General features: G+C 37.7%; 1 pseudogene; it reads left to right on the forward strand.

The window, feature by feature from the left end:
• Positions 1–10245: 10245 nt before the first annotated feature.
• On the forward strand, positions 10246–10364 carry LOC149174488 (5S ribosomal RNA; annotated as a pseudogene).
• Positions 10365–10916: the final 552 nt, after the last annotated feature.

Here is a 10916-nt window from a genome sequence, read left to right on the forward strand (position 1 = left end):
CTTCTTGGAGGGTGCACTTAGGCTTGCAGACCCTTACTTGCCTTTTCTTTTCTTTGGCTTTTTCTTTTGTTTTTCTATCTACTTCTACCCTTATTTCTTCCAAGGTCCCAGATTAAGCTGTTGGGAGCCTTTTCTTCTCTACCTGAACTACTTGTCTGCCAGGATTAAACAGTTTGGACAGACTCCTTTCTCTATTCTACAACTGAAAATTTAAAACATGACACGATCCAGATTAGACTGTTGAATCATCCATCAACACTGGAACAAGGCTAAGCTTTTATACATGCCTTGTCTTCTCTAGGAAATATGGGATCTTTGTATAATCAAAGCAGAGCATTTTTGGCCCTTCCCTTGCCAATCATGAAATATGAAACCTATTGGTATAGGTAGCTAACAGAAATGATGGATGATGATCCATAGATTCTTAATTTGAAAAATAATTTTTTTTATAAAGGATTAGTACCTTTAGAGGATTTATTTGACTCTAATGATGTAGCTAGGAAACCTAAAATGGAACCTCTGAGCGCTGAAATAGAAGAGGTTAACATAGGACTAAGGATAAACCAAAACTCATCAAGCTATCTAACACCTTAGCCCCAGAGGAAAAGGTCAAATATATCAATCTGTTTAAGGAGTTCCAGGATGTATTTACCTGGAGTTATGAAGACTTAAAGTTTTATGATACCAGCGTAATCCAACACAAAATACCTTTAAAAGAAGATCATAAACCTTTCAAACAAAAACTTAGAATAATAAACCCAGTTCTTATGCCATCCATAGAAAAATAGGTTAAAAGAATGTTTGATGCCTAAATAATAGCCCCCATTAGATACTCAGACTAGATTTCAAACTTAGTTACAACCAGGAAAAAGACAGGTGAAATTAGACTTTGTGTAGATTTTAGAAACTTAAACAAGGTCTCTTTAAAAGACAACTACCCCTTACCAAAAATGGACCATATATTTCAAAGGGTAGTAGGTTCATCTAGGACTTCACTGTTATATGGATTCTCTAGGTATAACCAAATATTAGTCCAACCTAAGGACCAAGCCAAAACTGTGTTTACTACTCCTTGGGGTACCTTCATGTATTTGAAGATGCCCTTTGGATTAATGAATGTAGGCGACACATTTCAAAGAGCTATGGATATAGATTTTGCCAAGGAAATCCATGATTTCTTAGTAGTATACCAGGATGACATCATAGTCTTCTCTAAATTTGACAATGAACACTTAGACCACCTCAGAAGAGTATTGATCATATGCAGGAAATTTGGGATTTCTCTAAATCCTAAAATGACACTTTTCGGTCTAGAAGAGGGAAAGTTGTTATGACACATCATATCTAAATATGGGATTAGGATAGGCCCTGCTAGAATTGAATCCACTTTGACCATTTCACATCCCTGAAACATTAAAGTGCTACAATCATTTATAGGTAAGATTAATTTCCTTAGATTTATCTCAATTCTAGCAGAATTAATTAGGAAGTTAAATAGCATGCTAATAAAGGACTCAATGATTAAATGGACATTGGAGGCCAAACAATCCTTTGAAGCTATTAAGGAAGCATTAACCAAGACTCCAGTCCTGATTAGTCCTGAATTTAATAAATATTTTATCATTTTTTCTTTTGCTTCAAAACACACTATTGTAGCAGTCTTACTGCAAAAGAACAATCAAGGATATGAACAACCAATAACATTCTTTAGTAAATCCTTAAGAGATGCCATAGTTAAATACAATATCATGGAAAACAAGCTTTAGATTTGGTTAAGGCTATCAAATATTTCAGAGTATACATTGTTAGGGCCCTATAACACTAGTGATTCCCCCATTACTATTTTCATTGTATCCCTTATTGTTATTGTTGTGCCCCTATTGTCCCCGTATTGTTATTATTGTACCCCATAGAATCTCACTATTGTTATTTTTGTGCCTTTATATTATTATTTTTAGGTCGGCTTGGTTATATTGTGACCCCTTGGGCTCCTATATATAGAAAGGAGGTTTTGTCATTTGTATCATCCAAGAATTGTTCATTTATGTAATTTAAAGGAGGTTTCCCCCTCGAAGAGGCTTATTTCTAAGGCGTTCATCTATATTTTCTATCTTTTTGTAAGCTGCTTTCATAACATTTGGTATCAGAGCTTTGGATTCTAGGGTTTCGCTGCTCCAAACAGGTCATCGTGAAATTTTCTCTATAACTTTTTTTCTGCGACATTTCAGAAGCGAAAAAAAATTTTTTGAGAGGAAATCTTGTTGAACCTTGGATCCAAATTGCATATCTTGTCTCGTTATATTTTCGGAAATATGATCTGAGGAATATAGGGTTTTGGCAAGCTCCAGAATTTCATCTAAAACAGGTCATCGTGGAATTTTCGCTATAACGTTTTCACTATGAAGTTTCAGAAGCTAAACAAAAAACCCATTTGAGAAGAAATCGTTCTGAACCTCGAATCTAAATTTCAGATCATGTCTCGCTATATTTTAAGAGATATAATCTAAGGAATTTAGGGTTTTGCAGACCCTCGAATTACATGCCAAACAGGTCACCTTGGGAAGATCATCATAACATTCTCTCAGAGCATCAGATTGAATTTTCTTAAGAAGTTACAGAAAGAGGACAGACTTTAGCTTTTGGGGTACCATTTGCAGAACCTAAGGTTGAAACAGGGACTCGCGGCACGTCGTACAAGTTCGCTCTACTGGACAAGTCTATACTCACATCATCATGGGAGATTTGGCATAACTCTTCATTGGAGAATCCAATCTTGATCAGACTTGTGGAGTTAGAAATATTACTCAGAGGGTTACCATAGGAAGAAATTTTAGACCTTGGAGATCCAGAATTACCGAAATACATCATATTCAACATCAAGCTCCTACAAAGTGGAAAAAAGAAGGTGTGTAGTTTTTTTTTTTAAATTTTTGCATAAGTTTGGTTTGAAAAATTAGTTTGAAGGAATTCAAAGGGCATAGTGAAGAATTATTATCACTAATTGATGCCCCAAAGAAAGAAAATGGAAACACCTAGTAAGAAACCTGAAAGCTCTAGCATGACTCATGAAGAAGAGGAAGAAATGCAACATGATATATCAAAATTACAAGACCAAGTGCAACAAATGTCACTCGCACAAAAAGTGACAGAATCTAAGATGGATGGTTTAAAGAAAGGTGTAAAAGCTAAGATGAATGACTTGGAAGCTAAGATGGATGGTGTGGAAGCTAAGATGGATGGCGTGGAAGCTAAGATGGATGTCGTGGAAGCTAAGATGGACGATTTGAAGACAGATTTGAAGAAAAGCATGGAATATTTGAAGACAGATTTGACAAAGTTTCTATAAGAAATTATTAGTAATGGCAAAAGGGTAGTGTTTCAGGGAAAAATAGTGTCTTTTCAATCTGCTAGCCCTTTAGTATTAGCGGCTATCCCAGAAACAAACAATCAAAGAAATTTGGGATTTCCTCTATGTATGATAGATAAGAGAGAAGCAAAGGAACCAACTTGGATCTTCCGCTTGACTCCTTGCTTGATTTTCTCTCCCCCTTGACAGAACTTGCAATTCCTCTCCTACTTACCTCGCTTAAAGAATACCTGTAGAGACAAAGTAACAAAACACCATCAAAGCATCTCGATCTATTATATCATAAGCATTGCAGAATCAGAAATACAATGGACATATAATGGCATTCACAAATAACAACATTCAAAAATACACGATTATATGGAGGAAAACTCAAAGAACTTTATTAAAATAGAAGGGAGAATTACAACCCAACTGTCTGATCCAGCATCATCCTCCCATCACCAAAGCCCTCTTCACCTCATGAACAATACAATGCTCTTTCTCAAAGACAAACTATCAGCACCTCCTTGCAAATTACAAAATTCCAGCCTCTAAGATCTCTCAAATGAGGGCTCCATTTATAGATGTCTACAAGGTGTGAGTCATCTCTGGGTTTTTTATTAGTGTCATTCCACTTGTTGTTATTGGTTCCACTTGGAGATTTCTTGGATCTCTTACTCATCCTTGGGCGAATTCAAAGAGGCAAGTGTCATAGGAGAAGTTTCTAGAAGATTCCATGAGCATCCACTTAGCAAACTGTCTCGGACATTTGTCCATTCTCGCTCATTGCACCCCACAGAAGTCCTCTTCATTATGTACCGCACCTGGCTAGTGTAGAAGTCAGTATGCAATGCACCCTGACAGTGGAGCAGTCAGTATGGTCCAGTTTTGGCCAATTCTGAGTGGTTTTTCAGGTGGAACTTTTGGGGAATGATGTAATCAGTTGACCATGATCCTTTAGTGTATGAAACAACAATTTTAGGGGTTAAAGAGCCCTAGTTTATCGACATATAATATTGGGGTTGAAGTGCCCAAATATGTCTATAACAATTGCCCCCTAAAGCATGAAGTCGTAAATCTTTTGATGTCGAGTGAAATGCTTTATCATGAGGATCCGAGGTATTCGAAACTGGAAGGTGTCTTGTATAAGATACAATATAGTACATCATCATCATATTATTTTCATGATCTAGCTGAGGCGGGAATTCCCATGTTCAGCTTTATAAATTCATTTTCATGTACATAGAACAAATAATCGTCTGTAGTTGCAGACTGGTGATTCTCCATATGGAGAGTCATTATCCTTGGCTTGGATGACCATCTATGCAGCTTTTGTGTACATTTGATGTCTTTATATTCCTGAAAATATCGTAGCCCAGATGGATGAAACTAGATCCGAGGTCTTCAAACTCATTCAATCTTCAGCTGATGTACAAGTTGATCCATGTGAAAAGATGTCCTGAAGTCGAACATGGAAAGACATTGCCTGATTACCAGCCAATAATGTAAGTTGTTAACAGATGCGAGAGGAATCACCGACGATGATGATGACCCTCAAGGTACTAGATTACATTTCACATGGTTTGAATATATGATTTGATGTCGAACACCACGCAAAATCTTTCGGTTGAAGGTAATTAATGTCAACTTGTCGCAGGAAGTGAGAAACTTGCCATTGAGGCATGCAAGCTTCAAAGTACTGAAAGGGTTGTTTCTAAGTCAACTTCTTGGATAATGAGCTGATGTCGACAAGAAGTGACGTGTTGTAGGAGGGCCTTAATGTATCCCACATCAACGACACGAAACAAAACATATGATTTTCTGGAGGTGAGAAACGATCTGACGACACAAGTTTCAAGAATGGCAGTCATGAAAAATGGAGGGTGAAGGTATTGTAGTGGATGAGGCATTAACTGGATGGTAAATTCTCTGAATGACTTCTCTTGAACATATCTGTGACACTGAGATGGATTGGTAGCGTTAACCCCAAAAATGGATGGTATGGAAGACCAATGGTGAAATGACCGATGAATGGAAATAACCCAACCCGACTCAATCATGGTGATGGAGTGAAAGCATCATGTTCAAGAGTGACCTGCTATCAATAAAATTCTTCAAGTTTTCTTCCCTTTTTCCCCAGTCATTGCTGACCAGTACCTCTTTATTTTTTTCAAGCTTGAGGAGGATAACATATGCTTGTTCTATAATTTTCCCTTCAGGAAAACCTGTCGCTATGTTTTAGCGAGCCTAGCGACAGTGAAACTTGTTCTTGTCTATGTGGACAAGTTTGTTGCTATTGTTTTAATGAGTTTCACGACAAGGATAACTCAGTCCTTTTCATGTTTAGAGAGTTTGAAAAGGGACGAAAAGGAAAATCCAATAGTTCTTTTTTGTAGCGTAATCCCTTAAGTCCGAAAAAGGATAAAATAATACGAAAGGGATGATTTTTCGATAGGTTTAGTGAGACAAAAAAACAAGCTCTCGATTTCGTGAGATAATCCCTCAGGTCTAAAAAATATTAAAATATACAGGAGGGATGGCACTTCCAATCACTTTAACGAGCTGGAAAGACAAATAGCTCAACAATCTTTTCATATTTAATGAGTCTAAAAAGGGTTTAAATGAGATTTGGTTTTGAGGAATGAGTGGCGTTTAGGGTAGCAATTGGTTCCGGGTAAGCTTGGAACTTAATAAAACATGGTGATGTGAAGAGGATGGCTAACAAGACCACTCATCGCAGTTGTTCCTCAAAATGGTAAACAATCAAGTGGAAGCATATGATTGGCCCAAATAATGGAGGTGATGGCAGGAACACGACCAAGGTTCAAAAGGCTGACATTATGGCAATCAAAAAGGTTATTTACCGAAGGTGGGTTCATTTTTTAACAAGCTTGAACTCTGGGGGAACATATGCTTAGTGGCAAGTTTATTTTTTAACGAGCTTGAACCTTGCAGAAACATTGCTCATGGTGGTAGGCTTAATTTTTAACGAGCTTGAACCATGCGATAACATTGCTCATGTTTCTTTTTACGTAAGCTAGAAACGACAAAACTAAAAAGCTAAAAAAGCTAGAAAAACTAGAAAGCTAAGGAACTACTGAAGTTAGGTAGGATAGTTTCATCAACAACTGGACAAAATACTTCCTTTGCTTTGTCTGCGATGCAGACAAAAGTGAATGGTGTGTCAGACCAATCACCTAACCTAAGAAGTAAAAAACTAAAAAAGCTAAAAAGCTAAAAAGCTAAAAAAATGAAATTTGTCGTTTTTAGTTTGCATAAAAAGGTTTGCATGCCCCCAAGCATCAAGAAAAGGAGAGTCTCCAGTAACCATATGGAAATCACTATGGCTAAGCAGGATGGTTTTAGTCGGCGGTCAAAACACTTCCTTGGCTTCGTCCACATAGTGGACAAAGGTGAATGGTGTGAGATAACACTTCCAATCACATAACCTACAGGGAAACCTCTCTTTTCAACTGGATTCATCCACCAAACCAAACAAGGGTGCATGCCCCCAAGCTTCGTTATATTCACCAGACTACTCACGGTAATTAGGTGGATGGAATGAAGGTTGAAGAGACATTCTTGATGCAAAAGGACTATTTAGGGATGATGTTTGACTTGGAGCTGTGCTTGAATCGAGAAATGAAAGCTGGTCGACAGTGACAATCTTGCCTTCATGTGGGAAACACATCACCCGAAAGAGTGTTGAAACAATAGCTTCCATGTTATAAACATAATCACATCAAAGGAGAAGATTTTAATATAACATCCCTTGAACTACCATCACATTCAAGTGAATGGTTTTCCTTCTCAAAGTAATCAGTAACTTAGGAAGGATCCCTAATGGTCCACTAGTTCCTTTGTTAAAGCCTGACAAACTCTATGTAACAAGCATAAGCGATGGCAAACCAAGTGCTTTCCAAACAGTTGAGGAAAGGATACTCACTGAAGCCCCTTCATCTATGATAGTGCCAGACACGATCATTTTGTAAACTTGTACTATGATCCGGAATGGTACATTAGAAGGAAGGCGGGATCTTGCTAGTTGATTCCAATCAAAGGAAGTGACTACATTACTTGGAGGGGGTACCGAATAAACGGTTGAATTGACCCCTTGAGTAGTGGGAACTAGGGGATTTTCCTCCTGTTGTGAAGGAATGGGCAGATTTCCCCCAAGTTCATAGGACTCTGAAGTAACAAAAAGAATTTGAACAACATTGTTCTCATTCTCTTTGGGAATGGTATCATCTGAAGGTGGACCTTCTGAAGGTAAAACTGGGTCAACTGCCATCTCGACCTATTGAATTTGGTCCAGTATGGACTTAGAAGATTCACTTTCAACGATAGGTGTTTCAACCTACGATTGAGTTATGTCAGTCAGATTTTCAACTAGTAAAGAACTTAGGGAGAGCTTCTTGTATCCAGATGGAAGTCACTACGGTGAAGTAGGATGGTTATGCAAGAATCCTTTGGCTTCATCCAAAAAAGGACAACGGGGGAGGGTATGGTCCCCTTCACATAACTTACATGGAATTTTGACCTTTCCTTTCTTTCCACTATTACTAGTAGATGGTGTGCTGTCAACATGATCACCAGAGGTTGATGACACTGACTGGTGGGAACGGGGGACCATTCTCTCAAGATCCGAGGAATGCTTGGACAGTCTCGATGAAAATGGTCTCCTCTACAAATTATGCAAGGAAATTTGGGAGATTTAATGTGTATATTTTCACCTGATGATTCATGGTTGCCCCCTTGCTTAATTGACTTCTTCTTCTTCTTCTCCTTCCCTTTCTTCTTCTTCTCAGTCACCTGGTTACTAGCATCACTATTTTCACCAAGCGATGAGGAAGAAGGGGAGGGAGAAACAAACGAAGTAGAAGGTGAAGGGTCAACTTCAATATCAACTGGTTGCTGATTCGATTATTGAGGAATTATGGAATTTTGAACGATGGAGGTTGAGAATAGCCATACCGGAAGACCAATTGTGATTCCTGGAAGGGAAAATGTGGCCATATACAGAGCACCAATATTTCCCCAAGAAGAAAATGGACTAGGATTCCCCTCAAGAGGGATTCCATGATTGGTGGACTCCATTATCTCAACCTAAGATCAACGAAGGAATAGGGATGTTATTCCGAATTTAATAAATTTTAATGACGCTTTGACACAACTTTGCTTTTTCAATTTTTAATAGTTGAGAAAAATTTAAAGATGATTCTAATCCCCTTCGATTTTTAATGAGTCTGAAGAGACAAGTGCTCAGATAGACCTTTTCTTTTAAGGAGTCGAAAAGGAATGAAAGTGACTACTCTGGAAATCTAGACTGAGGGATTACCAAACCAATTGAAAAACTGCAATATACACCTTGGTGATAAATTAAAGAGAAATTACCAAGGATTTATGTATGGTAGTCAATCTTCCCAAATGTTGTGTTCAGTGCATTGCGATCGATAGGGCGGAAAATATGGCTTCCTATGGATAAAGGATATAAGCCTATTGTGGTCTCCCAATATATACTCGACGGTACGAGAAACGCAAGTCCATGCTAGCACTTGTCATATCAAAGAGGAGGAATCACCCAAACTTCAATGGAAATGATAGTTACTAGATTTTACGACGCTGGAACATGTCTCTAGCCTAGACCTATAAATGTGTTGCGTAGGTTCCAAAGCATTGTTAAGTTCATTGATATTAATTTTAGAGTTGATCTTGTTTAGAAGTTTGCGTTTCAATGGTTCAACACATGATGTAGATGTAAAATTTCTAAAAATGCAATCTACAATGATAAACAATCATTGTTTATTTTTAGCAATGAAAATCCTAGCTACTAAGGAAAGAAGATTCAATTTCTTTCAAACAAAGAGCAAAGAGCACAGACTAAATGCACTTTTCTTAGATCATTTTTCACACACACTCTAAATGCAAATGCAAATGCATGTATTTGATTTTTTTTCCCCTTAATGTGAAGAATTCCAAAAAGGAAAACTAAGTATAGCAAAGATCTGAAATATTTTACTCAAAGCAACATTTCGACAATTTCTTTTTCAAAATAGAAAGGAAGACTAAACGACGCTTTTTGATTTTAAATAGAAAATGCTTTTGACACTTCAAATATCAACAAATCAAATCAAATACATGACAAAAAGTTCAATCGACTATCTAGAAAAGGAAGACTCAATGACACTTCTCTTTTTTGACACAAAACAACAGTTACGACACTTTTGTGCCAAAACGACAGATCGATTTAAGCAACTTTTCGACAAAGGATTGTAAATGATGGACAAATACATAAAAAATTTTACTAATCCTAATCAATGGAGGCTAAACTATGTAATGTAGGCAAGCTTCAGCAATGAGATATTGTTCATAAGCAACAAAAAACAACTAAACAGAGCTGAAAACAAGGACAAAAAACACCAAATTTCAAGGAGAGAAATAGGATTACTTAGTCATCGCACCTGTGCTTCACAGAAATAGGGATGCATTGCACCTGCTACAATAAGGAAGTGCGATGCATACTGGCTTCCAGTGATAGATAGTGCGATGGGCCAGGGAGTACAAGTGAGATGGGTTTTGGCTCAAATTTGCAGCTGGTTTCAGTGAATTGAGCTGAGCTATTATGGACTGTAAAGAACAAAGCACAGAGGAATGATCTCAAGAGGTTACCGAGCTACCAAAGGGCATCTAGAATGCTTGTAAGCCAGATGTTCGACTCATAAACTAAACTAGAGATTGACTGAAGTAGCATTCATCTACTTTGCAATTGCATAGCAAGAGTAGTTCGAAGGTTATCTGGCTAACTTCAGGCTCCATCTATAGCTTATAAAACAAACAACAAAACAAGTAAAACATCTATTCGATCCCCAGTGAAGTCGCCATTTTGGAACATATTTTGGTGCGATCATACCAGAGTTAATGCATTGGATCCCATCAGAACTCCACGGTGAAGCGCGCTTTGGCTAGAGTAGTACTGGGATGGGTGACCTCTCGAGAAGTCATAATGTTGCACCCTCCCTAGTGGAGTCGCCATTTTGTTTCCAAGAAAACTAGTGTCTTTTCGATCTGGTAGCCCTCTAGGATTGGTAGCTATCCTAGAAACAAACAATCAAAGCAATTTGGGATTTCCTCTATGTACGATAGATAAGAGAGAAGCAAAGGAACCAACCTGGATCTTTCGCTTGACTCCTTGCTTGATTTTCTCTCCCCCTTGACAGAACTTGCAACTCCTCTCCTAGTTATCTCGCTTAAAGAATACCTGTAGAGACAAAGTAACAAAACACCATCAAAGCATCTCGATCTATTATATCATAAGCATTGCAGAATCAGAAATACAATGGACATACAATGGCTTTCACAAATAACAACATTCACAAATACACGATTGTATGGAGGAAAACTCAAAGAAATTTATTAAAATAGAAGGGAGAATTACAACCCAGCTATCTAATCCAGCATCATCCTCCTAGCATCAAAGCCCTCTTCACCTCATGAAAAGCAAGATCACCCAACCATACAATGCTCTTTCTCAAAGACAAACTATCAACACTTCCTTGCAAATTACAAA

The sequence above is a fragment of the Pinus tabuliformis genome, chromosome 4_1 (genome assembly GCF_031772625.1).
Source record: "Pinus tabuliformis cultivar Carrire ecotype Pingquan chromosome 4_1, CPIR1, whole genome shotgun sequence".
NCBI lineage: Eukaryota > Viridiplantae > Streptophyta > Pinopsida > Pinales > Pinaceae > Pinus > Pinus tabuliformis.